The following is a 26,259-nucleotide window of genomic DNA, read 5'->3' on the forward strand; positions in this document are numbered from 1 at the left end:
AAACGTGATGTTYCCTTGAATATGCTAGAACCCTTTCTGCATGAGGGCTTTGCAACCTATTTACAGAGCTCTCAAACCTGTCCCATGACAAGTGAGACTTCCACAAACTCCTYTCTCGTTCTTTCCTCTCACCTATGGCTCCTTCCCCTTTTCCAGCATGATCTGGTCTGTTTACTGGGTGCTGTTTGCTAGCAAGCCTTGCTTCTTGCCTTCATGAGTGTCCATGAGGGACCACGGCTTGGAGAAGGGCTGTGGCTGAGAAGGCACCTACGGGTGCCCTAGCTACCAAGGCCGGTTTCAGGGCTGCTATATGATGTTCTCCAGGCTTAATAAATTTGGCCTTTCCTGTGGTCTGTCCTGGCTTTTGAAAATATATGGACTGAATGATAAAACTCAMGTTCATTGTGATCAAACTTGAAAAGCCACGTTATGACAACTGACCTTTGAGATTCCAGAGGTTCCTCCTGCATGTGTGTGGTGGTTACGTCATTGTGGAGTTTGCAGCAGGGAAGGGCAGTGCCCTGAATGGCTTCACTGCTGACCTACCAGTTGAACCATTAACCTGGCAWAGGCTCCTTGCCAGTCAATTTAACGTGTATGAGTCATACTCGAAACTCTACCAAGGAAGCTGCACTATTATATAGAAATATACAATTCTTGTCTAAGAGCAGGAAAAGAAACTTTTCTAGAAAAGTTTTCTATGAAAGGTCAAGAAAGAATTGAAGCTTGTAGAACTAAGTCAATCTAGATTTAGCGTGGARATTTATTCACAAGATTTGGATTAATGATTTTATTGGCACTAATAAAGAAAGAGGGCGTAAGGGAGAAATAGAATGTAGTTATAGACAAAAAATAAAAAGAAGTAAGTTTTGAGGAATCTTCAAAGTAACATTCGTAAAATGATGGAAAGTAGAAAATTGCAGCGAATCTCAATTTCATTAACTGGATCAAAGAGGAAGATAGACATGCACTGCATAACAATTCTGTCTTTTTGGTGATGAAAGCTACAGATTGAAGTTGGGGAAAAGGAGAAAATCCTTTCACTCATTTTCATACACCTGATAGGAAAGTTAAAATAAATTGTTTCTTACTTACTGGGCTCAATTYTGGACCTGTGATAATTTAGTTACTTAATTTGTCTTTATTCAAAGGAGTGCCTATGAAAAAGGGCAGGTGTCAGTAGCTATTATAGGCACAGGTTCATGCGAAATGAAGGTGCAACAGCAGCTGCATATGGGGTTTAGCTCACCTCATTAAAAAGCAAGTGGGAAGTCAAAATAAATTTCTGTAACTCTGGCCAGAGAAAGGGCTAATAATGGCACCAGTCACAGAGATCATGACCAATGACTGCGGCTTGGAATAAGTTATAAAAATCAGCTGAAGAAGTATTCTTCTTCAGAAGTTTTTGGCTTTTTATTTTAAATATCTACCTTAAGATAGAGTTGATTCATGTCTCAGATGTGCTGTTTATCCTTTGAATATAGGAAGACCTGGACAATAGTTCAAGTGTAGATAAATGGTCATATACCTCTAAATGAGAAGTAAAAYGATCTAATGGCTGATTTCTCAGTAATATTAAACACCTTATATTCCTCTCTGCAATTGGAATATACTTTGGGAAAGGTTTGGCTCTGGTAAAATTTGTTGATACCTCCTTCATACTTTCCTTGTGGGTGATTCAAAGCATTTCCCAAGTCAAAACCTGACCAGTGTGTCTTATATGAAGCAGTGCCTATACCTTGAAGCTGACCCACCTCTTTCTGATGTTTGAAGCCTTCCCAACTTATTCTCCGCAGGCTGCAAATCCCGTTGACGAGCCCATTAGCKCAGGGCCAGAGTGACAGACGAGGCACCTGTGGAGCCAGGCGGGACTGGGGTGATCTGGAAGGCCGGGGGCGGCCCGCGGTGCTCAGGTGGCCGTGCTGGAGGGCTAGTCTGCTTACTAATGTCTTTTGGCTGCATCCGTAGGGCACAGTTCCAGGGATGCTTATGCCAAAGATTTGCATTGGGGGGAGGAAGGGAAAAAAAAAAAAAGGGCTTTCTCTCTGCAGGTTCATTTCTTGCTTTGGCAGATCCATTTAAAGTTTGTCATGAAATCAGCTATAGTTATCAACAGAGCCCTGATAGCAAGTGATCACGGAATTAACAGTGGTACTCCTGTTTCTGCATAAGTTGTTGAAAGCACCAAGCGTAGGAGATGATAGAAAAGTTGCAGACTTTGCAAAACAGCTTCAAAATGTTGTTTGTCTAGTCATGGGAGAGACTGTTTTTGCCAAAATGATCCGTTTGCTGTTGCCAAAATGAGGATGTCAAACTCGGATGCTTTGGCTATTGAAAAGCACCAGCTGCYACCAGCTGCCTTCTGGATTTTGTTTGGGTTTCAAAAGTCTTTTTAGAGATGAATCTTTAGCTCTTAGTGAGGTATTAAATGGTGTTGTGAATTTTCATATCTAAACAAATGCTTTAGAAGATTTAACATTGTTAGATATTTGGTTAGATATTTCCTTAGTCAAAAGATTTATACAGATTTGAGTTGATGGCGAATRTAGAGCGTCCTTATAGTGTGTGAAGATGCTTATAGGCCACAGGAACCATTTCTTACCCCATTTTGCCTGGTACCCAAAAGTTGCCTGTATCTGCAACATAAATAAGGTAGAGCAATAGGCCAGCATTATGCTAAAAAAGTTTTTCTAATTTGTAAGTTAGATACATTTAGTATTTGTGCTTCACGTAGCTATAATACAGAGTACATTTTTATCATCTCTTGTATTTTTATCCTAGCTCACACCTTTAATTTTTACCTTTGTTTTCAAAGAACAAAGTTTTTCTCTAGATGGCTTCATCCCAAGAATGACATTCCTTGCTCTTGTTACAGTGTCTTCTTGACCTGCTCTCTTGTACTCTGTTTTTGAGATATAAAGGTAACTATACGAGTGCCTTTTAGATGTAGGCCTGCAATACATAACTTATATCTGTCAGGACCTTATATTCAGATGATATCACAGTAAAGTGGTTTTGAACTTTGAGTTTGTCATAAGAAACTTGGGCAGCAGAGTTTTCCATTGATTTTTTTTATGATAGATTTTTGCAACTTAAGCGTTTTGAAAACTGAACTTTTGGTAATTTGACACAACAGCCAAAAATATGACAACCATCAATATTGGTGTGGTCTGGAGAACAAGACTAGCTAAAACAAGACCCTTTAAGAAAATTGGAATGATAGAGAATTTTATTTTAAACTGAAAGAGTAAAGCAGTGTAATAATATAGAWGGCATAAAGAAGAGGAAGATTAAGGCAAGGATGTGGGAAACAATAGTCTTGTAAATATGAGCTTGGCCAGTGCAGCTTTCACTAGTGCTAGTTTTTGTAAAGAATTATCAATTTGATGGAGGGAGTTTTTGTGTGTCCAGAGAGTSAAGAATATCAGCTTTACCAAGTGAAGACACAGAGCAAAAGCTGATGGTGATTCATTTTAAGGCAGGAATACTTTAAGATAGTGAAATTCTTGAATTTTGCGCAYGCGCGCACACACACACACACACACAGAGCACTAACTGTGTGATTTGTCAGCTTTATAGGGAGACTGGTGKCTTGCTTAAAAAGGTCATTACAACTTAAGCCATTGCAAATGCAGCTTGTACAGTTGCTCGGCATGAGRTGCACAGCAAACTGAGAAGCAGCACCAAGGTCAACAGGGAAATGGCAGGGACTTTTTGAATACTACGGTCTTGGTTCTAAAAGCTGGGATGAACAGTGTTCTAGGAAGAACAGCTCAGAGAACATGCAAGCCTAGATGTTCAAAAGCCTTTAAGAATACATTTTTTCTAGTGGCTAAATACCTTCAGTTTGGGACTGCCTTCCTGTTCAGGAACCAAAATGAAGAAATTTTTTTTTCTCCTAAAATAAAGCACTGAGAAGGCAGCYTGCCCTCAGTGCACTAGGCTTTTAGAAAATACTGCCACAAAGTAATGAAAATTGCACTGTGGTAATGGTAAAATACACAAGGAAGAGTGTGTATTTTGTGCACAAGGGGACGATTTCAGCCCTTAGAAGTGCACACAGTCATCCAAACCAAATGCAGGTCCCTGCCTGCTTGCTCCAATAGCAAGTGTTTTCCCCAGGGAAATATAAAACTTGAACCCTTGGGGAAAGATCGTGTTACGTGCTGAACGCAAGGGCAGGATTTGAAGTGTGAGGTGAGCAAACTGTGTGGAAATTCAGTCYAAATCAGCATCTTTGCACCCACCCAGAGTTGTGTAGAACGGCTRCACATGTAGGGAAAATTGCATAGTGTTTTATCAGCTACGTGACCTATTTAGGAGGGGAGTGTCAAGCTCAGTTTGTCACGAACGTGACCAGYGTGAGGCTGCACAGATTACTGCTACTTATCCACCACCTAGCAGGGAACTGGGACAAGGAGTGATCCTATGGCTATAGGTCCTGTGCTTATTGACTTTTAAAATACAGATTTAGGGTTGGGGTTCAACTTTTTGAAACAACTGAATAGAAAATAAGTGTTTTCAAAGCTSTTATTTGCTAGTTGAATTGTATCAGTATCTAAAGGTTCAGATTGAGATGATATTCTCAATAATTAGATGCAAATAAGTAAGAGTGTTATAAATCAAGCAAATAAATATGAAGTGCCATGAAAGAGGTAGAGAGGAGGATGAAATGACTTGCTTGCAGTTGTGCAGTAGCAATACTGAAAAAATTGATAAAAAATGTTAGCTAATTTTTGTCATGTTCTCTTGGAAGTAGTTCACTTGCAAAGAATTTCTTTTTTGGAATTAAGATAGATGATTTTTTTTCTATCCTTTTCCCAATAAAGTTGAGGGCTCCTTTTGTTCCTTTCCAAGTGTTTGCATCATGTCATCTGTCTGTTTTTGTTTCATTATTCTGATAATGGAGACTGCGGGATGTTTCGGTTCCAGTGCTGGGATTGCAGGCCTGGATAGGCTCCAGCCCAGCCTATTGTTCTTTCCTGTTTTGATTTGCGAGTGACAAATGAGCTCTAATTTTTAAATTTATTTATTAAAAACTCAAAACAACAGTCTTTCCACTTATAATCAAGTTCACCATTCATCCCAAACTATAGCTATGTAATTACCCTCAAGCTAAGCTTAGCATTTTCGGCAGTGTTTCATTTCTATTTCCTGTCAAAATGGGAATTGTTCAGTGTGGCTAAGAAAAGGAGGATATTTGAAAAGACAATCAAATATGGCCAGTAAGAGGTTTTATAAATGTGGGAAAACTAGGAATTTCTTCTACACACACACACACACACACACACACACACACACACAGATAAAATACCTCATTCTTTTACCTACTGAGATACATTTATTGGGATTTTGGTACCTCTGTTATTCTGCATCATTAACAAAGCTTTTTCAGAGCTTTTTTTGAAGAATATTCCCCTCTTTTCAAAGAGGATGAATGACTTGACCAAGGTGTCTTTGGAGCCAAGGAGCAGAACTGCATCTCCTGAATCTCCTTGCTGGACTATGACAAACAAGTCTAACCCATTTGTGTTTGTTTTTGTAAACGAGATGACCAAAATGTCACCAAAGTACTTGTCATTAACATCCTGAACTGGTAGGGAAAACAGTATTAATATTGTCATAACCTTTTCACAGATAGTCCAGGAAGTGAACCTATCATGACTTTTTTTGGTTATTGTGAGGAGAATTCATTTTCAAAGCACTTTTCCATAGCTAAAAATCAATAATTTTCACWTTGATTTATTGGAAAACCCACCTTAGCTCCTTGCCACCAGTGCATTGTCACTCTGCTCTTTCATTGTTGCTACTTTGTTCATTGCATAGCAAGAATAAAATTAAATTCGGGGGCTCTTCATGAGCTCTAGAGCACCTATCAATTACTCGATGACCTGTAGCCATATAAATGGACTACAGACGTCCACCAAATTCTTATTTGGTCCAGAAGAGGGCAATGGTGATACACCAGTTATTTCAAATTAATCTATCAACTAAACTAAAGTAAAATAAATCAGTGTTACCTTCAAGATGGATGGTAGAATCTGTGAAAGACCTCTCTGAACCATCAAATACAGAGACAGATGTTTAAACTGGCAAGAAGACAAGGATTTTCTATCAGGAACACTGTGGTTGACACTAAGTGCTACTGTTATTCCAAGGAGCCTAATGTAAAAACTTACTAGCGCTGGCATATGGCCATGTAGAAAGAGTTCATTATTGATGTTGTCTTAATTAAATATTGCCTTTTTCCTTCAAACTTGCGCTTCTGCCATTCTCACTGCAAAAATGTTGTATACAAAAAATAACTCGGATAATTTGCTGTTTTGCTTTGAAAACATCCAGGATGGCTTTTTTTTCCACTTTGAATGACTAATGATACAAGACATTTTATTGAAAACAATGTTGGCATAAAGAGGAAGGCTTACAAGTTTGTGCATGAATATTCTTTGAATGGATATTCCAGGTAGGAATGTTGAAAAAGCACTCTCGATGCTCTCATATTTCACAGAGCCCAAGCTGATATTGGGAACACTGAATGGAATAATGGATGCTCAAATAAACATTGGTTTTAAAACAGTGGCATGACTGATGTTGATTAGTATATTATAAACATGGAATTATACAATTTGAAAAAAATAAAATGACTTAGAACTAAAGGTCCATCTAATGTGATATGCTGTCTTTGGCCATGGCCAGCAGTCTGCTTGGAAAGAAGTAAAAGAATAAGGCAAATAAGTAGTTATATTTTTCCATGTAGGTATTTCCTAGCTTCTAACAATTTAATTCTAAGGATGCTTTTTTTAGCAAGAGGTGGTGACATAACAGCCCTCAGTAGGTCTTTCACACAGCATATGATAAGTAACTTTGTATTGCAGTCCTCTGCTTAGGCTGTCTATTCACAAATAATTGCTTATTAGAAGCGGATATGAACTCAATTAATTGAGCTGCTATAAATAGTTACCTCACCATTTGTCCAAGGTGACCCTCCAACTATCAGTGAAGTCTTAACACTTACTGGCAAGTTTGTTCATAGGCTCTGTGTTTAAGGTTCTTTGCTTTGATTGAGAACTTTGCCTCAGAACTTCCTAAGCACATTCCACTTTGTCTCTTTTCCCTTAGTACTGAGCACTGAGTATTTGTATRTATGACTTATATGGCAAAAAATATTTTCCTTTGAAAGGTTGTGAATGCAAACTGGGATGATGGAGTTCATTTTTTAGATCTGTAACTTTGAGGTTAGGTATCAATACGACCTGTTGGCTTGAAGGCGAGACCCTTGTCTGTAGTCTGAGATGTAGTTTGAAAGCTGGCAGAAGTTGTTCTGCAACTCCACCAGGTGTCATCAGTAGAATGCTTTCAGRTGTTGGTTGATTTAGCCAAAAAATAATTTTTATTAAATATTCTAAATAGTCATTGAAGAGTCCCTCAGGCAGCAATTGCCATTCTTGCTTTTGAAAGCTATCAAATGGCTTTCCAAGACTATTTAATTTCTAAACTTTACCACATMATGGAGATAATTTGACAGTGTGCCTTGCCAGGCAGGTGGTCGTCTTGTTAGAAAGTGGTGGAGGGAAGGACTSTTGTTCAGAGGGACGTGGGCTAGGTGATGGGGCCAACAAGGTCCGTATGTAATTCAACAAGGACAAATAGTTGACTTGTTCTGCCACAGGTAAAAGGATCCAGGTCACCTTCATGTGTATCCTTCTCTGGAAACTATTAAAATGACAAGTTATTTCTCTTTTTCTTCACCCAAGTTTTCCTTTAATGCAATATCTCCCATTTCATGAATATTCTCAAAGTTTGCTATATTCTTCATGAAGAGCTGTCTTACAGCTCTCAACCTGCAATTACAGCTCTTCCTTATAAATATTTAAGTGGTAGTTCAGCTTTCAGACAGAGTACACCAGTGGTAAAGATCAAGCTTTCTGACCTTTTGTTAATTTGCTCTGTGAAATAGGAATCCCTTGGACTTGTTTTTCTGTATTTAAAAAAAGTTTGCGTTTGGAGAGTGTGTTGGCTTTTCTCATTTTTTTTTTTTACTGTTAATATTGCTTTCATTGTATTTGTTCTATCAAAGAAAAAAAAAAAAAAAAAAAAAAAAAAAAAAAGACTAGAAAGCTGTATCAATTATGCAGGAGAAAAAGAAAGACAACTTGACAATTTAAGCAAAGCAAAGTAAAATTTAGCCTCTTTGTCAAGAAATTAGAAGACTTTTTAACCTCTATGTGAAAAGTAAGCAAAGCAAAATTGGGAAGCGTCTAGGCCGAMTGGAAAAACTGCTGTTATGTATTTATTTGGTGTTTCTGTTTTGGCCAAAAACCTCTAGAAGAACCCTTAATGTTTTCTGTCTCCTAAAGGAAGACCTAAAGGACTATCTAGGAAGACATTTCCCAGATAAATTCTACAATATTTCCACACAGAAAGTCACAGTTCTTTGCATTCCTGAAAGTCCAATTCCTGCTAACCAGGTTAGAAGACTCCAAGGTAAATTGCAAGCAAAAGTTATGTTAACAACAGCTGCAAACCTTACAGAYGAAAAATGGCAGGAAAGGGCATATTTAGGATGCCAGGGATGTTACTCTTTCATGTTTTCTGTATCAAAGGAGGATATATGATAAAGGTGCAGTTACCAACATAAAAAATTCAGTGTATCCCGAGGGTACATAGAAATCCGACCTGCCATTTAAACTTGGTTTTTGGAGCAACTAGGAATTTTGATGTTGCTCCAAATTCTTAAAATTAACAGAAATCAAGAATGTAGGTAAATTAAATCCCTAACTCTTGGAATTTTCTGGATCAATATAAAAAGAATGGCTCTCAAAGTTTTGTAAAGCTCTTAGTTTCTGTATATTTTTAATGGGCTGCTTATAGGAAATAATGTGTGCAGTTCTTAGAGTAAAGGATAAGGCGAGACAGATATCATAAAAACTCTTGTAATGACCTTATAGTTCTGAAGTTACTGTTTTGTTTCTTGTTTTATATGCAGCCATAAATGAATGGACACAGCTATAAGGTTGATTAAAGAAAGGACTTAATTATGGATTGTAATTAAACTAGACGAGGAAATTGCACTGGAATTGAAATTTCAAAAAGAGCTCATGTGATCTAAAGKCTAATGGCGTTAAGGCGGTAATCTGTATGAAATAATTGATTCTTCAGCCATTAGTCTTTCCTAATGAGATTAAGGACGAGGTGGCACAGTCTTGTTAATTAATTTGTTTTGTGACTTTGAAATATGAAGTAATAAGACAAAACCGAGGATTGCTTAATGCTTCAGAAAGCTCTCAAATTGTAGGACAAATATCGTCAAAGTATTTCCATATTCTCAGCTGTAATAATGATGGAGCATAAYATTAGCACAGTAATAATTTCAGTCCTTCCTATGGAAGCATTAGCTGTTGTCCATAAATTGTATTGCACTTATGCAAAGGTTCTTTTATTTTAAAATAATTATTGCTTTCTTAGGTAGGACAATTCATATTTTGTTCCTTCCCATTCGGATTTCTCTGTGACATGTGCATGTTTATAGTGCACTTTACACTGGTAGTCCTCCCCTCTGTGACAAACATTGGAGCACCTGTCRTGTTTCCTTCCACGTTCTAACCTAACTTAAAACATCCCTCTTTCCCTGCAGCCAAGTCCTGATCTTCTAGTGCAMGATGAGGAGAACAGTGCAACAAAAGAGCAAAACACACTCGGAGAAATAAGCTTGAGCAATTTGCAAATAGTAGTTTGGGCATCATGAAATGCCATGCCTGCCCCTAGCAGGGAGTGCTGTCTTGCAGGGCAGTGACAATTTTTAAGCGAGTAAACCTCTTCATTTCAGAATAGTTAATTTTTATAATTCCTCAGGATCTACTTGGTGCAATTTCAAGAACCTTTTGGTGTTGTAGGAATGTTATTTCCTTTTTCTCCAGTCTCTCATCTGTTCCTGGGCACACAATTTGCMGTTGAAACTCAGTCGTATTCCTGTGTCGATGGCTGGAGATGAGCTGGTTTGGATGATAAGATTTGGTGGCAACAAAAATACAATAAGAATTATCAATTTTTGCAGTTAAAAGATGGAGCAGAAGGTTAGACTGCAAAGCTCTTGGAGCTGTTTATTTTCCTCTGGTGGCAAGGCTGTGTGAAGAGGAAAGTGTATGTTTATGAATATCGTTTGTAAAGGTGATTGCCTGCAGCCAAGTGACCCTGTCAGATCTTGTCAGGCCTGGGCCCATGTCTGGTAGGAAGCCAGAGAACTAACCCTGGAAGTTGCAGGCCGTCACACAGAAAAGCTGATAGATTGTGGGTTCCTTGGGGCCAGGTTTGGATCCAAGCTCTAGTGTTACCAAGAGTTGTGGGGAGCTTTAGGAATAGTGAAGATACTTTCCTTTAGGTAAGACACAGTGCCCCATCATTGGCGGCTTGTGGTCATTAGATTCCATCACGTTTTGCAGAAAATGCAGCACTGTTTTCAATATCGCAGAGATAAAATTTGTGGTTTTTTATGCAGACCTCAATCGAATMAAACCACAATAACTTCAGATTGCTTATGCTGACTGCAATCTATCATAGCTTTCAATCGCCGTAAGCTTCAGTTTGTTTTTTCTTGGCATTTTGCAAGATCCACTGGGTTGTCCATCTTATCTATGATCATGGACCTATGATTCAGTCATGGATCGAGCGAATCAAATCTCTATAAGAAATTCTACATGAAAGTATTTTTGCTGCTCCTTGAATCAAAGGGTGCTACCAAACAGCATGTAATTCCATGCATCCTCTGTATGAATGATGCCACTGACACACCTAAAGTGAGTTGTTTACTTAATGTTGGCTCTAGTAAGCTTTGTTTATAATTTGCAGACAGAAAACTGGGAAGGGTTTAATTAGTGAATGCCAGATAAATATCCTGAAACAAAGTCTTTTTTCCCAATGGAAAAATCTTCAGTTTTTCTTTTTGGTTAAAATACGCACACAGATGTAATTTCCTTTTTGTTTTTCTTTGTTTTTCTTTTTCTTTTTTTTTTGGTGTGTGTGTGTTTTTGTTTGTTTGTTCATTTGTTGTCCTTCAATTTTTAATGAAGCTGTTGTAGGTGAACTATTACGGGCAAATAGTGCTTGTAAACCTGAGGAGACATGCAGTATTTTTCTATCCTGTGCGTAGGATATTGTGCCATCGCCCTTGACCGACACCCTGCAATACCCTTCATACAAAAAATGAACAGAAAGTACAATTTGTGATGTTTTTCTTTTAAAATATTAAGAGGATCTTTCTTGCTTTGATAGTCCACTGTTTTACYGTTACTGAAGGTTTAATACTTGTGGGCGGTAAATGAAATATAATGTCTGCTTTGGCACATGTATTAAATATATAAAAATTTCATGCACATGCACGCAACTACCAGCAGAGAGTAGAACTAGATAGTTATTAGTTCATTGTAATACTGCTGATTTACTAACACCATTGCTTATTTCTTTCAAAGCACAAGAAATAGAGCGGGTATTACAAGTAGATGTTGGTCAGGGTAGTGTACTGTGGTAGATATGAGCGTGCTTTACGTCATCTACTTATGCTTTTAAGAAACAATGTTATCTCTTAAAACCAAGKTTTAATAAACTATTAACTGTGCAGTGTTACTTCTCCATATGTCTCTTTCCCTAACAAAACTTCTGTTCTTATGAAACAATGTTGGTAGTAAGCAGCTTGCACCTTAATGAGTCATTCAGGTAAACAGGTTCTAGTGAAGATTGAATTACGATCCTATTCAGCTGACACAAAACAGCCAGTAGTTCTTCTCAGGAAACTCATGAATAAATAAAAGATCCTGTGCTCCCAGGCCTGAGCCTAAGATAGCAAGGTAGCAATGCGGATGTCCCGCACATATAGCCTTGATGTTGCCATCGGAATTAGGTTGCTGCTGAAGCAGACATCAAGTTTTATGTAAGTAAAGACTTTTAAAGGCACGTGGAAATGTGGGGGTGAGTGGAAGTGTCTGTCATTAACTTGGAGCAATCTGTTACACAATAACCTCTGATATTTGGCTTGCTCATATAGGATGCAATTCGCGTGTCTTGTCATTTTGTGCATGGAAGGGCCCATCCAAAGCTATTTTTAGAATTCTGTCTGCTTCAGTGAAAAAGAAGACTTCTGAGATCTTTGAAAGAACTTACTTAGGCTTATCATTTACTGCTGCTGAAACCAGTAAATCTGCCTCCAGAATGCCAGTTCTTCTCCCATTATATTGGAACTCGCTGGTCAGGACGAGAAGCCCTGGTGTGTCTGCTAGCTGTGTTTTCACAGACACCAAAGCAAGTGACAATGGTTGGGGAGATTTTGCTAATGCTTATGTGGAAGTTTTCCCTGGGCACAAGGGAGAAGTCCTAAGATGGTTACTTGAACATTTGTTGACCAGTAAGTGCTAAAACCTGGGATTGTTGACTGAACGGGGGCAAGAACTGACATCCTGTCAGTTTGTAAGAGGAGGTCAATATGATAAGATCTAGGTGCTGTTTGCTGGGAGTTAGGAAGCTCTTATCATGTTTCCCTGGCTGATGGCACCGTGTGATGTGCTGGACCCTGTTGCACCGTGTGCTGCATTGGAGCCTTTTGGAAATTCCTTCCCACCCTCTCACAAAGCAGTTGAGATGGATCCTCTCTGCCAGGATGGCGGCTTCTGTGAATGTGATGTACTGAATTTAATCAAGAAACTCTTTCTACTTGATTATGCTTTCTATTTTCTAGCTTTGAAATACAAACCCAATCACATATTATGGTGTAGTACCTTACTGCTTCACAGCTTGCCTGAAAACAACATTTATTTTTAAAACTGTTCTTTCAAGAGCTCTAAAATCTTTATGCCTAAACTTGATGTAAATACTGCTAAAGAGGCATGTGAAGATAGAGCACGTGGTCCAGAGTTGCAAAGATGTGGTGCAAAAGTGAGAAGACAATGAACCAATTCTTGAAGCAATTAACTGCAGAAATTCTCTGCTGTGTGTAGGAGTAGTAATATATCTGATATTGGTTTCAGATTATGAATTTCAGTCTTGTTGCTTATCCTGACAAAATGTTTATTCAGGAATGGTTCTCTGATTCGGTAGAATGTTATCAGGATTTAACAAAAACACCAAGAAATTTAGTCGTTTCAYGGTAGATAGGAGAAGCAAAGCATAAATAGTTCTCAAATATGCATCATTATAAATTGAGGTGTGTTTGAAAGGATATTTGATATGATGTATATTTAACTATTACTCTCAAGCAGCTTTTGGGGAGCATATGCTATRGAAATCATATTGATAAAACATACTATGTTGTAGAAAGATTCTATCTGGCTAGTACAAATGCAGTTTAAACAAACTGATCACTTGGTTTTATTTTGCAGTTTGGAAATGATCCATCACATCTGCGGCCTGCAGCATCGCAGAAAATCTTTGATTGGATCCAGGTTTTAGAGAAGACCCAGATTTCTAAGTCTCATGCCACAACACTAAATCAAGAGTATCAGCACTGGCAGTTTTTAGTAAGTCCTGTCTTTGTTTTTACTTTGTTCTGTCAAGTTATTTAAAGATAAATCTAATCTTGCAATATATGCTGCTTTTTCTTTGCACATGCACTAATATCAGTGGTTTGGCGGAGGAAAAAGAGGCTTTCAAGTCCACAATCTTTATAAAAACAGACTCTTTGTATTGATTTCTTCAGATATTGTAGTTCTGAAGTGGCATTTAAGTGATAACATAAATATGTAATTGGAACATAATCTTAAATACGAAAGCTGAGTTTAATAAAATTATGATACAAATAGGAATACTAAGCAGTGTTTAGTTTCAGATGTAATAATAAAAGTTTGCAGGATGTGGTGTTTAATGGTTATGATCAGCAAACTCCTATCCACTTTGGTGCATACATCCTGACATTTGATGCTAAATGTCAGCAGATTTTTCTGGTTGAGTTAGTATGTATTTGCACTGCATTCTAATTTTCCAGCACCTTTGGCATGCCCAGAAGGATATTTCAGCAAGTGTTCTTTGAATATAGCAGCTGCAGGATAATGTCAGTGCACCTGAAAAGTGCTTCCAAAGCGAACTTGGTTTGGCCCAAGTGACGTGCCTCGAAGTCCTCATTTTGATAACGTATTTTCACATAAGTACAAAGGCATTTGAATGCATAAAGGAACAAATTTGTGATTTTTTTTTAATCTGGATTGCAGATGGAGTATTACAGTTTGTTTCCTATAATTAATAGCTGTTTTGTCTGCTTTTGCTTTCAATACACCAAGGAAATTGCCTCTTTTTGGAATGTAAAATTATAATGTCTGTGATTTTTTTTGTTTTGTTTTGTTTTTGACTTGGTAATGAAAACAAAAACATTGTGAAGGAAAGAAAGTTTTTGGAGAAAGCTAGGCAGAACTCATTGTCTTTACTTGAATTTTGCAGTCTGTTCCCAGCAGCAAATTCAGCTCTGCTAGCAGAGAAGGACACTACTGTGCACAATATTGTCCTCAACTCTAAAACTTGCCAGTTGCCTAACAAGGCCATAATTTCACAGTTGACCTTCTCATAGCAGAGCCTGCTTAACCAAGCTACCTCTACCCGCCCACCTCTGTATTATTTTTAGCACAGATCAGTACAATTCCCTGTGCAGCTGCAGCAGTGGTGGTAATGGCACAGTTTGGAGGCWTGTATGTGGAGACAGAGCAATGGGCAGGTCTCTGGAGCTGGTGCTACCATCACAAACAACCCCTGGCACTTAATAATGCAAAAATGGGCTCAGGARCCTCATGTTTGTCTTTATTTATTTGTTTTGTCTTTAGAAAAAAAGAAAAAAAGAGAAATCCTCTTGTGTATTCCATGTAGAATTAACTGAAATTCGATACCTGTTTTCCTTTCCACCTAAAATGCATACTTTGCACTAAGAAAAAGTTAGGAAAAACTTTACAAAGTAAAAAATGAAGGGTGAAATGTGCTCACTAGATCTCTGAATGTCCTCGCATTGGCCTGCATTTCTCTGAAATCTCCTTGCCAAAAATCCCGACAATTTCTATTACTTTTGAATTATTCTTGATCTTGGCAAGTAATTTTATTATGGTGATGCTCTTTGAGGGATATGTGAGACATGGCTGGCTTGTGCATGTTCTGAGAAACACAAGGCTGGTGGTGACATGGTGAGTTCATTATTTTTCAAAAAATATGTAAATGTGCTTATGATGAAAGGTCAAAAAGGGCCCTTTGTAAGAGCATGATATATTTCAGTTTAAAGAGTGAAAAAACATTGAAACAATCTTTGTAACAGAGAATTAGTCAACAAATAGAAGCTATTTTTCATCTAATATTCTCGTTCCTCTTATGTTGTCTCATTGAAGTGAAAGTAAAGGCTTAAAGCTTTGCTGTACGAGCTTGATATTTGAAGCTTGATGTTCTGAATTTGGTGGTGGATTTAAACATTTGAAGCATATGAGCTTGATTGCATCAGAAGTAATTATATTTAGTATGACAAGAGAAAATTGCATAAAGTGGTATTTTGAATGACTGTTAATACCTTCTTTGCATCTTTACTTTGCGAAGAAATAATTACATATCAGTGACGTGAACTGAATGCTAAAGTTTGATAAAAGACATTTCTGGTAAAAAAGTGAATTCAATCTTCTAAATTTGTGTGGAGAAGCTCTATTAATACACGTCAGCTGAAAAATCAGGTGATTGTAAATTTATAAAAGACGGACTTCTGGCAAAAATTGGATGGCATTGAAATTAATGGGGATGTTTTGTATTCATGCATTTTTTAATGCATTACATCAGCTATATCAGTAACAGCAAATTGTCATTGTTTTTATACTGCAGATTAGAGGAAATCTGCAGTTCTTCATTCTGATTCTGCATTTTTTAGCAGTGATTTCACTTGCACGAGGAAAATCCTGTATTTTAATAAACAGATACAAAATTTCCCGCTACAGACAAAAGTCCCCTTCATTTTCCATCATTAGCTTTCTGGGTGCATAAATAGTGCCCGCTTGCCATCGTGTTACCTGCTATGTGTCCAGGCAACAGCAGCATTGGCACTGCTGCAGCTGCACTGAGGGGTGTGCAGATCCCCGCCTGTAAACTAAAATGCTCCAAGCTTTGAGCTGAGGTTTATAAAAAGGCTGGTAATGCAGCTACAGCACTGTATCCCCTGTCAATGTGTCAGCAGTTTCTATAACAACATACGTTTGTGAAGATGCAGCCCTCTGTCACATGCCCATGGTGGAAAAATTAGTGCCTTATAATAAGCGCCTTGGCAATATGCAGTGGTCTCTAAAGTCTCTGCCATATCCCACAGAGCAGATGTTTGCTGGATTCACCGTTATCTAGGTCCTAGTGCAAGATGTTTATTGTATTAGGCAAAATCTGGGTGGAAAGAATTTTATTTTTTTTAATTTCTCAATGTTTTGAGTATCACTTGCTGTTGAGAGACAGTTAAATATAATGCATTTGAATTTTTGTCATTTTGGGTCTCCTTTGAGCACATTTAAATATATGGCACTGAATACATATGAGTTATTTTAATAGTTTATTTCTCTTTAGAATTCCATCATTATTTTTGTTCACTGAATCTATGAAATGACTTACATAACCTCCCATTTCTGATGTTATTCTCTGGATTAACTATAGCCTGTGCAAAGGGAAAATTCTGTTTTGATTTAGTTGATACACTGCCAATGTAATAGCTTTACCTATCTGTAGGCTGTGAAAAGAACATCCATCAAAATAGGCCATAATTTGGTTTTATGAAAACATTTTTTCTAATCACAGTTGAGAACCTACTTACATTCCTCAGTAAGTGAAATCAGTAACAAGCATTTAAAAGCCTAACTCATTAGAAATGTCTAGTGTAAAGAAAAATCGATTGGATTATATTAGTAGCCATGAAAGCAGACTGACCTTTTCTTCCCTACAACATAATTTTCCTGTTCTCTGCGTTAAAAGATAGTTGATTTAAATATGACCTTTTGCTAAAAACACTCTCATAACTCAGTTTCCCTCTTTTTCTTTTCTGTGGAGCACTCAGAGCCCTGGTGAGGGCAGGTACTCGCTAGGCAGCCTTGCCTAGGCTGGATGCAATGCTGCCTTGTTATGATTCTGAAAAAAAAAATATGCATTTTTCAAGTGAATTCTCTGATCAATACTTCCTGCTAGATCATGAAATTCAAATGTAAGGCCTTCTGATAGCATCTAGTATATGTGATGCACTCATATTCAGCTGTGCAGCTTTTAAATTGAAAACTAGGCTTGCAAACTAGGCTGGATCATTGCAAATTCAGGAGACATCCAACACGATCTGGCTCTAACTGCCACAGTTAATATGAACTCAAATAGACAAGAGAAAATGAAACGTTCTAATCCCTGTTTCACTTCTAAGGATCAGATTAAATGAGTCAATTGATGTCAGTGAGAAAATCAAAGGAGGAGCCAGAACCTGGATCCAGAAGCTCTGAGGCCCAGTCAGTGCAAGAAGGGCACACTGGCTCCTTTGGGTTTTGCACCCTCTCACTGGAAGGCATTCAAGCCCCAAAGAAGCCGTGACCCAAATCTTCCAAGGTTCCCATTCCACTCAAATAGTATTTCCTGAGCGTAGGGTTCCAGTCCGTCATTCCATTTAATATGTTTTTTTAAATCTTGATTTTTTGTGCATGAATGTTTTATGTATTTTCATATAGATCTCACTATCCTGAATTCTATTCATTGTTCTCTGCAAAGGTGCCCTCTGCATAAGTCTAGTCATATGTATGATCTTTCTCCTAAATGTCCATTTTGACAGTCCCAGTTTGCCTCTAAATTGCCTCAGCAGATGTAACACACRTCTGACCAGAAAGCCAAGCAGTCTGACTGTGGTATCAGTTACAGCAAAACAAAGGGCTTATGATGCGGGGTGATTTATTATGCTCTTTTTCTGTAATACATGATAGAATTAAACATTTTTGCCTATACTTGTCCTAATTACATTTACCTCTTTTTTAATCACGTTTGAAAGAAAAATATTGCATCTCTGAGGAGAGAGTATAGTTTAATTAACTTTTGTGCTGCCGTAGTAGCTTCACTTCCAAGGCTTCTTGTCCAACAAATTTGTTGAAGACCAAGTATTCAGGGGATAATAAAAAGTATAAGCCTTGAGCTGAAGCCTCATGCTAAAATCTTGATGCTCTGTGGTATTAACATTGAATTCAGAGGTGAATTAGAAGACGGTTCTTTGATCTGGGCTTGAGATTTAATTTACGAGTCATTTAGGGGCCTGTTGACCCTTTTGTGGGTTGCTTGAGARCTTCTATTTTACCTTCAAAATACTTGTTATACTTGAGCTCAAACTGTCTGAAGCCCATTGCTGTTCCAAGAGGTACAACCCAGTTGATAGAAAGGACAAGGAATATCAAAGTCTTCCTCAGCAGGAAGAGCAGCAGCTGGATTTGACTTTATGGGTCTTGAGAACTAGATGGAGCCTTTAATGCATTTGAAAGGGCAAGTAGCAGCCTTCCCATGGTAAAAAATTGCAGGTACAACCTCTCCACTGACTGGCAAAGGAATCTCCTGTTATGTTAAAAGGAATGACCTGAAACTGGAAAGGTCCATTTTTTATTTCTGAATATATGCAGCTCTTTCTGTTACTACTGATGTTAATTTTCTTTTCCATATAATGCAGGCCAAATTCTGCTTGCCACTAGTGCCACTGTGAGGTTAGTGATATTCCTAGTGCAAGCAAGATATTGCCTTACCTGTATGAATAAATGAGGTATTCTCTAGCGGCATCTGCATGCTCTGGATTTATATGTGCATTTTTTTGAGGCAGAGGGACAGCAACCAATAAAGCAGAGGTGCTGGGAAGGCGAGAGCTCATTTGCAGAAATGCGTTGCTATCTTTGATTATTTTCTCTGCTAGTAAAATTCAGAATTGAGGCCAAGAATAAGAGCAGGCAGAATCAGAGCTATGACTTAGAGGTGTGATAGTTATGTATTACTTGTTCCTATCCATATCTAAATGGGGATGTATTGGAGGGAAGCTGACAGTGCCTTGTTTTCTTTTGGCTTAACAGGCCACTCTAGTCTACAGGGCTGTCAATCTGGCYCTTTTTTTTCACTGCTTTAAAAAGAAAAGCAGTGTGTGTGTGATTATCAAAAGCATTTCCATTTATAATGTGCTGTGGCAATTCAGCTCAGACAGCAGGAAATAAGAACATGATGTATTAAAAGGCTGTTGAATGTGGAAATCAAAAGAAAAAAAAAAAGGCGATAAATGTGGAAATAAAAAAGCATGTAACTGTTGCTTTATGGAGCCATGAAAGCTCTTGATGCTTTAAATGACAATATTCTCTTTACATAGCTTGTCTGTGATACGTACATAGCAGCAAAGGCACGAAGGACTAGATTCCTAGGAAACTGTGATTATAGTGTTTTCAAGTTTCCTGCATTGACTTGCATGAATCTGCCTTAATAGACAGCTGAGAACCTTTTACATATTCTTTGGGCAACAAAACCTAAAAACAGCTTTATTAGTAGGAGCAGGAGCTTAACAGGAAAGACAAGTTAGGGTTCAAGACTTTTGTTTGTTTTCTTTCTATAGATGCTCCGTGGTTTCTCTGATGGCTGGATATTTAGACAGTTGCATTATACAAGTGAATCAAACCCCTTCCACATTAGTGCTTTTTACATACAGTTCAACAGCTCATTATGGTTTTGCTTTTATTTATTTATTTATTTWTTTTTTTTTGCAAAACAAAATGTGCATTTGATTTGTCTTCACCTTTGGAGCACAGTTGGGTTTTGATGACTATAATCATGATCCTGACTACTACAAGAGATTGCTATTAGCTGAGATTTTTGTTTAAAATGAGCGTTTCAACCAAGTTAAGCTTGGCATTTTTAGACTTCTGCTGAACCTTAGCCTTACACCTGAGCATCATTTTTATCCTTAGAATTTCATTCCACCACAGGTGCAAGTCAGTTTTTAATACAAATGTCGGATTGTATAATGGTCCTACACAATTCTAACTGAGAACATGTTCTGCTCACGTGCTGGCCTGTATTTACATGTTAATCTTGCACACAAAGTTCCCTGCTTTGCGAGGTTTAGCTGGAAGGAGTCAAATGTAGACATTGAACTTTATATAAACAAATCCATGAGCTATAACTTGTAATGTGAATAGTAAGCTAGCTGGAGGCAATTCCTGATTATATGCTGAGAGAGATCTTGGATTTGGTGGATGATGATTGCATTACAGATCTCTGAAACCTGTCTTTAGATGCAGCAGGCTCTGGGGCAGCATTAGGCTACAAGGCTCTCTACCAAGTTCATAGCAAACTTGATTAAGTCATTAAATTGCAGATCATTGCTGACAGTAAATTAATTCTTAATCCAAGTCCTATTCTGCACTACATCAGGAGACTTTTGCCAGGAGGCCGATGGCTTGAAAATGGGTAATTAAATTCTGTTGTAAATACATTTTTATCTACCCTTCTGCTTGCAGGAGCTGGCAAATAAGTGAGAGACATTAATTAATACCTGTAATTTGGTTTAGTTGAATAAGCTCTGCTGCTGTCAGATTCTGAAATGTAAACCAAGGCTATGAAGTAGGGAAAAAGTAGAAGATAAAGAAGGCTGACAAAAATGCATTCATAAGACCATTTGTTCTTACTTCTTTCTAGTAGAAAAATGTTAGTAAGTTTAGAATTTTGGCAATAATTAAGTCTAAATTTAATGTAGATAGAAAAAATATAAAGCCTAAGTATAGGTAAAGTAATAATAGCAGCAAGATGTCTTTAGGGACTTTGCAAAATAATGAAATTAATCCTTTATGTTTCCACTGTATTYCTTCAAGTACATACTCTGCAGATTCCTATCCGAGGACTGAGGGCCACATATCCTTTTGACAAGGTGCTGTGAGCATCCATAAGGGAAAGGCGCCTAAAGAAAGAATTGAATTGGAGCAACTGGGAATGTCCTCCCCAAAGTAGTTGGGGGGAACCGTCCTTGTGGCTTTTTATTATTCTTAAAATGGTTTCAAGTCTTTTGTAATTGCGTGAACAGTTTGCTAGGAGAGGAGGATCGACAAGCCCGTGGGGGTGTTTTAACAGCATTACTGGCTGGCTGTAGCTCTGAGTCGATGTGAATTATATTCAGGGTATCTCTTGGCAACCTGTCTAATGGCACTAGCCTTAGCAGTGTTGTGGCTCATTTAGTGCTCTGTGATATAACACTGCAGATAGAGCGGAGTTTGTTTGCAGGCTTTGGCAGTAAGCATGACTGTAAACTCTATCTGAAATGAGAACAGCTCATACAGCATGAAAGAGGGCTGATAGTTACACGGCCAGGAAAATTTTGGTTCTGTAGTAGAAATATCACTAGAAAAAGATATATAATTCCTTAAAAATTCCATGCAAATATGTSTGTGTGTGAGCACACATACTCTATGCATTTATATATAATATACAAAATATTTATATATTATATATAAAACCTAATATATACACAGTATATGTATGTATATGTATATCTATATAAGCACACATGCGTTAGAATATTGTGTGTTTATAAAATACATAGTCAGAGGTTTGCTGCTTTGCTTCCAGAGTAATTAAAAATTTAACTCTATCTCCAGCTGAAATACTTTGTTATTTTGAGAGCAATGTAAATGTTAATAATTAAAGGCAATTTAAAAGTGTATTAAAAGTCATGTTGTTTTTATAAACTGGCTGACTGAATAATGGATGCCTCTAAGAATTTCTGCTGTGCTGTGGGGTTATTAAACAAACACTTCTGCAGTACTAGAAGTCCTGTAGAAGTGAAATAACGTATTTCATCACCTGAAATCCAACCGAGTTTTGGAGTTAAATTATACATATTCATCCCTGATGAGTCCTGTAATCACCTGTCTATCAACCTATTCCAGAGTTCTTTTATTCTGTGAATCTAGTTGTGCAGCGGGCAGGTCAAGAAAAGGAATATAAATGTAAAAGAAAGATGTTAAATACATTAAACCTTATATATGCTGTAGTGAACATTGACCCTCCACTATAACCACACTCAACAGTGCTCAGATGTTCTAGCAAAAAGAAAAATTAAATTTTCTAGAAGACTGATGAAAGAGAGAAGACTTCCCTCAACCTCACCTCATTCAGTCTCTGCAGGAGACTTTGCATTTTGCAGTGCAGCTAATCACTATGCTCAAAAAGCAAAATGTTCTCTCTGTGTTTTCTTCACTTGATGGAGAAAAGTGAGAGAGATTGTCCTTGAATTCTGCCTGCCTTCCTTAATGGGTGCGTGCTGTGGAAATCCTGTCAGCTTTTACATCTGCAATGAAAACATTGCAAGCATGACTGGAAACCTGGAGAACATGATTTAAAGGAAGAACAATTCCCTGAGTTAAATGTTTGCAGTTATGTTCTTGTGAACTGCAATTTAACTTGTGAAATATGCATCTGCTTTGCAAACAGTGGAGAGAAAAAAAAGGTTACTTTTGCAAAACATTACCATTACAGAAAATTATTATGTGTTTTCCTTGCCCCTTTTGTATTCCTCTCCGTCCTGTACTTTTTGTTTTAGTGAGCTTTTTTAACTTTAGGTTTTTAATTTTATTTCAGTGCTGCTTCTTGGAGAGCAGTCTTGTGCGTGCAGCTTCTTGTCACATGAAACAAATTGACTGATAGCTGAGCTGGGACGTACATAGAGTTGCCCTTTATAAGATCTCATTTCTTCAGATTCTGGAAATAGATTTCCTGAAATAGGACTGCATCCTTATCTATAAAATGAACAAGATTGCAGCCCTGCCATGTAACAGCATTTTTTTAGCACGTTACTGTATAATTAAGTTTAAAACCAAGACAAGGCCTCAAGTGTGATTGGGAAATATCTACTTCTGGGGAAAAGCAACACCATATTTAGTGAGCTAAAAAGAATAGTTGGGAAGGCACTGAATATCTTGTTAAAACAGGCTTAAGTAGTTGAACACCATGGGATGGTAACTGAGATATGATATTTTATCTATTTTGGCATGATATTATAAGGAACAGAATGTGACTTTTTCCTTCCAGGGCAATGTTAGCTCTCTGAAGCCAGGAACTTTTAACCCTGCTGTTTTGCATGGTGCCTAGAAAAGCCAATTGTCTTTTAATATTCTAATGTTTTGAAACTGCAGTTCTTCTTATGGAAAATATAGTTCAGTAATATAAGAATTTTCTGTGAGATATTATCAGAAGGAGGAACTTGATAGAGCCATTGGCTAAAAGAAAATTTCCCAAAAGTACTGAATTAGGCAAATCAGAATGTGAAAAATTAGATGTTTAGTGAAATTTATGTTATTCAATAACACAGGCAATAAATATGCAATGGTCTACAATGAAGGCAAGTAGGTATTTTGATAACTGTTTCAATTTCAATAATAATACCCTGCTCTTTTGAACAGCCTATGATTAAAGAGCAGTGAGTTTTAGGTCACAGTGACCTTCCAGTCACTGGATTGGATTGAAAATGGTCGTTTTTGTGTCATGTGTGCTGGTACTGTGGTTCTGTGTTCATGGTTTTGGAAATAGGAGAGATTTGGTGTCTTATTTTGGAGTAGGGGCTGTGGAGTAGCTCTTTAAGCTCCAGCACTTCACATTTTTTAAATTGAAAAGGTTTTGTACATCTTAAAGGTTTTTTATTTGTTTTGTTTTGTTTCCTGTGCATATAGATTAAGTTCCATGAAAAATTAACAGGAGTGGAGATGGATATTTTGGTTTTTTTTTTTTTTAATGTTGTGAATTCACTTATGAGCTCCTTCATAGCAGGGCAATACTGCTGTTTATCAGAAGGACAAAATTTTGATGCTTTAAGAATTAAATTATTAGATGCTAGGCTGTCCAGAGATTATTGATAGCATTTTTAGGACTTCAAGCTCTGGATTCAGACTAGCGGGAAATAGGTGATGTATCTTGTTGCTTCCCTTGGACACTTCACATGCAGGGAACATGCTCTGATTCCCCTGCTTCTATGGTTATTTATTGCACCAGGGAGGTAGAAATGTCGAGATTTTGTTCAGAATTGTAATAAAACCTCCATGAAAAGCAATAATACCCAGGAAACTGTGTAGTTTTGTTTGCTGAGCACTTTGTAGCTCTGTGTTGGAAGCACAGAAGCCMTTTGTGGTGATATTCGGGTTGTGTTGTGATACAGGGCAAGCACCCGCGCAACCACCACGCTGCAACAAGGGCGTCATGCATACAGCTGCATTTATTTCCAAGGTTTAGTGCTTACATCTGAAGGCTGAATTGGTGTTTAAAATGAGGACTTGCCTAGAGGAGATTATTTTTAGTGTGCATTTCATTGGGCTGCACAGCAATTACTTCCTAAATTTAGAAATTATTCTCTACCACATTATAGTAGGCTTAGACAAATTTTGGCATTGGAGCAAATTTAGACACGCGTTTCTACATAAACAGAAGTAATGGCATTTGACAATCTGGCAGAGAATGAAGAATCTGAGTTGCTTTCAAGCCTGCCCACTGAACAGTATAGGAATTTGCAGATTTACCCTTGCAGAGCTATAGATTGCCATAACATTTASATTGCCGTCTTTCCTCTGCAGGAGAGTATCACTTCAACGTGGATAATTCGGGAGCCTCAGGGAAAAATGATCTTTCTACTTGGGGTTGGACTAGTAATAGTTAGCAGATTGAGTTAAGGAGACAACGTTAGCTTGAAATCTCATCCCTCTCAGGGAAGGAATAAACTGATGTTAGCTATTTGGTTAATTATGTAGTTAATGGCCGTTGAAGGAGATGCAGTCTTGGCAAGACCAACACCAAATCAAGCTGAATTATGCTGAAAACAGCAGAGAAAAGGCCTGARTTCTGACTTTCTGAATAAGCGGCACCTCTTGTCCCCCCCCAAAAAAAAAAAAAATAGAAATCAAAGAATACAAAACATGCTGGCAATGAGTTACATTTCCTTTGGGCAAACAAAGCATCCTTGGAGTGTTTGAAGGCTGCAGTAATTTGCATTTGGTTGAGCTCCTAATCAAGTGACAGTTTCCATTTTGACAAGGACTGAAAGAGAATCATGAGTTTGAACAAATGGAGCTAGCGAGCTTCCCTCAGCTCTCCCTTGGCCAAGGAAAACCTTTCCAGTGGGAGAAGGAAGGGGAGAGGTAACAGGGGATCTCTAGCAAGATGCAGTATCAACAGGAGGTGTAGGTTGGCATTTCTCATCCTAAATTCAGCTATATTAGACTTTTTCAATAGTCATAGGAATGGGTGCTTTTTTTTTTCTCGACTCACTTTTCTATTCTGCAAAGACCTTTCCAAGTCGGCCAAGCAGAACTCAACTTTTTTTTGTATAACTGCATGAAATCTGAAATGCCTAACTGAAAGGAATGGATTAAGTAGATAATCTCCTATCATACTTCAAAAGCTCGGAAGCATAGGGGTTTAAGAAGCTATAATTTTATGTGGAGAAATTTTAAAGAAAGCAGACAGTTTCTTTCAAGACCTAGTCATGACATACTGCCAATAAATATTAATTTCCTTTTCTTGAAAGGATTGCAGAGCACTTTAAAACAGTCAGGGAATGTCGAGCTTATCGGCTTGACAATTGCTTGACAATTGGTGAGAATTTGGTCCATCTACATCTAGTCAATAGAACTAGTCTAAATCCAGTACAAATGAGTGACAGCTCACAGGTGATACTGATTTCTTTCCAGTTGTGTTGATTTTTTTTTTCCCATCATTTTGGCAATATTTTTCATGAAAGAAGGAAATATGTGGGGAGTTAATGCCTTCTTCTGTGACATGCTCGGTGCTGGTCTTCTAAAAGGGAAGTAGAAGGAGAAAGAAATTCTCTCTTTCATAAATATCATTTATGGCCTTTGCAAGTTGTACTGGAATTTTTGAGAATTAGACAAAGATAGAAAGGAAGAATAATTCCCTGAAATATAATTAGCATCATCATCATAAATCAGTCCAAAAATAATTTTCACTATTAAATATAAGTTGTAGAAGAAGAAATTGTGATTAGATCAGGCATGGCAGAAAAAGCCTGTAATGTGTTTTTCTATGGACTGTAATTTAGTATTAATTTGCTGGGAGCTTAGACAATTTGAAAAATGGAATGACGGTAATTTTACTATGAGAGGGAAAGGAGCAGTAGTGGCTGAAGTGCAAATTTAGAAGAAAGCCACAACACTGCYACTGCTATTCAGGTAAATAACAACCCAAATTCCATGTGGGGTTCTGTATCCATGTCCTGTACCTTGGAAGATTTAATAGAGGCCTTAAGGA

The 26,259-nt window shown here is 37.6% G+C and overlaps 1 protein-coding gene across 2 annotated transcripts in view; it reads left to right on the forward strand.

Annotated features, from left to right (window-relative positions):
• Positions 1-26,259, forward strand: part of RIMBP2 (RIMS binding protein 2) — a 102,556-nt gene that overhangs the window by 12,740 nt on the left and 63,557 nt on the right. For both annotated transcript variants that reach the window (XM_026037522.1, XM_026037517.1), the window contains exon 2: positions 13,365-13,502. The gene's annotated coding sequence lies outside the window, so the exon portion shown is untranslated. The remainder of the gene's footprint in view (positions 1-13,364; positions 13,503-26,259) is intronic.

This window comes from Nothoprocta perdicaria, unplaced genomic scaffold (assembly GCF_003342845.1).
Source record: "Nothoprocta perdicaria isolate Ctin4 unplaced genomic scaffold, notPer1 scaffold_2, whole genome shotgun sequence".
Lineage (NCBI taxonomy): Eukaryota > Metazoa > Chordata > Aves > Tinamiformes > Tinamidae > Nothoprocta > Nothoprocta perdicaria.